Source organism: Arachis stenosperma, chromosome 6, assembly GCF_014773155.1.
Source record: "Arachis stenosperma cultivar V10309 chromosome 6, arast.V10309.gnm1.PFL2, whole genome shotgun sequence".
Classification (NCBI taxonomy): Eukaryota; Viridiplantae; Streptophyta; class Magnoliopsida; order Fabales; family Fabaceae; genus Arachis; species Arachis stenosperma.
This window is the reverse complement of record NC_080382.1, coordinates 30642623-30646036: the sequence shown is the minus strand read 5'-3', so window position 1 is coordinate 30646036 and position 3414 is coordinate 30642623. Positions and strand designations below refer to the sequence as shown.

The 3414-nt window shown below is 35.1% G+C and overlaps 1 long non-coding RNA gene across 1 annotated transcript; it reads left to right on the top strand.

The window, feature by feature from the left end:
* Positions 1–827: 827 nt before the first annotated feature.
* Positions 828–3105, top strand: LOC130933217 (uncharacterized). The gene is made up of 4 exons (XR_009067649.1): positions 828–1189; positions 1265–1320; positions 1870–1952; positions 2884–3105. It is a non-coding gene; the product is annotated as an uncharacterized LOC130933217 (long non-coding RNA).
* The last annotated feature ends 309 nt before the right edge of the window (positions 3106–3414 follow it).

Sequence of the window (3414 nt, the reverse complement as noted above, 5' to 3'; positions counted from 1 at the left end):
AAAAAGGGTGACCTAAAAGGGTCTATGGTCACGGTTTTGGGGGATGACCTAAATGGGGTCTATGGTCACGGTTTTGGGGGTGGCCTAAAAGGGTCTATAGTCACGGTTTTGGGGGTGACCTAAAGGGGTCTATGGTCACGGTTTTGAAGGTGGCCTAAAAGAGTTTATGGTCACGGTTTTGGGGGGTGGCCTAAAGGTGTCTATGGTCACGGTTTTTTACAGTGACCAAAAAGGGTCTATGGTCACGGTTTTTTCGAAGGGGTGGCCTAAAAGGGTCTATGGTTACGGTTTTGGGAGGTGGCCTAAAGGTGTCTATGGTCACGATTTTTTACAGTGACAAAAAAGGATCTATAGTCACGGTTTTTTCGGAAGGGTGGCCTAAAAGGGTCTATGGTCACGGTTTTGGGGGTGACCTAAAAGTGTCTATGGTCATGATTTTTTACAGTGACTAAAAAGTAATAATAATTTTATGTAATTTACTTTAAATATTAAAATTTTAAATCTAATTTTATAAATATAAAATTAGATTGAATACTATTAATAATTTTAAATTAAAAAATAATTTAAAACTTATTAAAATGATTGTAAAATATTAAAATAAAAGATTCATCATATCGTAATTAATTTAAATTATTTGAGTGGTTAATTTTGTTCGTTTATTTAAATGTGTAGGATAAATTAATTTTTGGTATGTTGAATAAAATAATTTTGTAAAAAATAAAAATATAAGGCTCATTATTACAAAAATTTATAATTTATATAATATATCAATTTTATTTTCTTAATTTAAAAAAATTAAACACTACTCATTTTCTTAACATATACTACTCGTAAGTTAGCTAGGTGAATAACTGAAGAAATTGAAACAACCCCCATTCTTTCTTTCCCCAATCCATAACCCTAGCCCCTCATTGCCGTCGCCGTTCCCAGCTCCTCAGCACCGCCGCCGTCCCAAGCTCCCCAGCGCCACCGCCGTCCCAAGCTCCTCAGCGTGGTCGCTTCTCCTCTTCCCTGTTTTGCAAAATCCAGAAAGCTCAGCACATCGTCTTCATCTTCGTTGGCTTCTCTGTTCGTCGAAGGTTAGTGGCGTCCGCTCTTGGGGTACTGCGCTCGTTAAGATCTCTCCTTACACCTTTTCCGCCGTCGGCATCGGCGTCTCCAGCGGTGTCTCAGTTCTCGGTGTTGCTTGGTACGCCGTTTCCCTTTTCCGTTTTAGATTTTGTTAATTTATTTTCCTGATAATCTTCTTTTTGGATTTGCGAAGGGGGATTTACGTGCTGCAATCAAGGCTCCCTGAATCACTTCCACGAATCTCATTAGGTACGAGCCATATATGAAATAAAATTGTTGCAAATTAAACTATGGGAATTATTAATAAAATCGTTGCTGAGGCATTTTCTTTTGCTTGCTATTAGCCTTCTGCTGTGCTGATTTCACATGGTTCTTGGTGTTTAAGTAGTAGTTGAAACTATGTTATCAATGGTAGAAAATGTTGCTATGATTGAGAATACTTTCAACAACAATAACTGCTTTATATAGAGAATGACACTTCAATTTTTGAGGAAAACCAGAGCCTGTTGTTTTAGTGGATGGTGTGGACCCAATGCAGTTGCTAATGAGTTACATCTTGAGTTACATTGTTTTTTGGCATCAGCAAATACGGTGAAGAGATTGAAAACTTTAAGAATCACATATGGTTCGTATGTATACTTCAAGACTTGTTAATAATTGTATAATTCGAAAGCTAAATGACGATGTATTAAAAAAACTTCATTCGAAGAAAAAGTTCAATTTATGTTATACCAATTTTTTTCTTTAACTATCTAAGATTATGAGTACCTTTTAACACTTATATTCAAATTTTTCCAGGTCTTATTTTTCTATCCTCCGTAAAAAAGTGGCCTCTTAAATGTATGGATCTTCTCTCTTATTGCTTCCCTGGAATATTGGAGGTTAGATGTATGGTTAATGAACTTTTTCCATATTCAAAGCAACAGCTAATGATATTCTTACTTGTATTTAAACTCTTGTCAATAGTAGTTTATATATATATTTGTACAGTGAGCGTAATAAAGTACTGAACAACTCTTCAAAGAGCAATGCTCATTCGTTCCTTTTCTACACTCTAATTAGCCTTCCCAACTTAACCCCCACTTTTTGGTCTTTGTATAATGGCTTGGCTTCACATACTTCATAGTTAATAAGAAAGTCTCGTTCCTAAATAATTAAGTATATGATTAGGCCTTGGTTAGTTCAAAATTGACTTTGCTGATTAACTTGTTTAATTTATATGTAATACGGTAATGGCAACTAAGTAAGAAGAAGCTAATAAGATTGCAATATGATGAACGGGTGGAGCCCTTGCTCAAAATCGGTGATTGTTGTTTGCTTAATAGTGGCTGATTGTTGTTTGTTTAATAGTGGCTGATTGCTTAATAGTGGCTGAAGGGGTAGCAATTAGCATTATTATTATTTTAAATTTGACTTTGTCTATTGATTTCACACTCGATCTGGTTTTTCTGTTTCGTTGGTGTTGATTACTTGATATGTTTGATGGGTTGGAATCTAATAATAGTATTTCGGTATTACCTTGTTTTTTAAGCTTCTATTTTGGTTGTGGTTGTTTCTTTATGCTGGATTTTTTCCAGTTTTAAGCGACTTCAACAGGGGAGTTGAAGTTCCACTCAAAGATAGATTAAAAACATATAAACATTACCAAATGGCTCAAAACCTTAGCAAATGCTCCTAGTTATTTAGTGGTTGAAATTTTCATATTGATTGACTTACTTAACTTGTGCTCCATATTCATTACTCAACTACACTGCATGTATCATCAAAAACATTTTTGTTCTGTTCTAACTTCTTTATTTCTTTTGCTAACAGGAGGACATGATATGAAGAAAATATGTTCTATACAAATATGAGATGGGATGGGTCTTATAATGATTTTGGTTATCTAAATGTATTATTTTGATGTGTTCTTTACATTTTGATAAGAGACTTTATCCGATATTACATGTAATGGATAAATGACACCCTATTTTTATTAGTGTTGTAATGGATATCTACTTTTTATTGAAACTTTTATGATTTACATTTATTGAATTTCTCATTCTAAGATTTATTTTGTGATTATCACCATTTTGGAATGTGATTATTCTTTAAAAAAATAGGTTACCATAGATAAGATATGGCCACGGTGAAAACCGTGACCATAGATAAGGCTATGGTCACGGTTTTTAGGTGGGATGACCATAGAGGCTTTGGTCACGGCCAAAACCGTGACCATAGATAAGGCAATGGTCACGGTTTTTAGGTGGGGTGACCATAGAGGCTATGGCCACGGCCAAAACCGTGACCATAGATAAGGCTATGGTCACGGTTTTTAGGTGGGGTGACCATAGAGGCTATGGT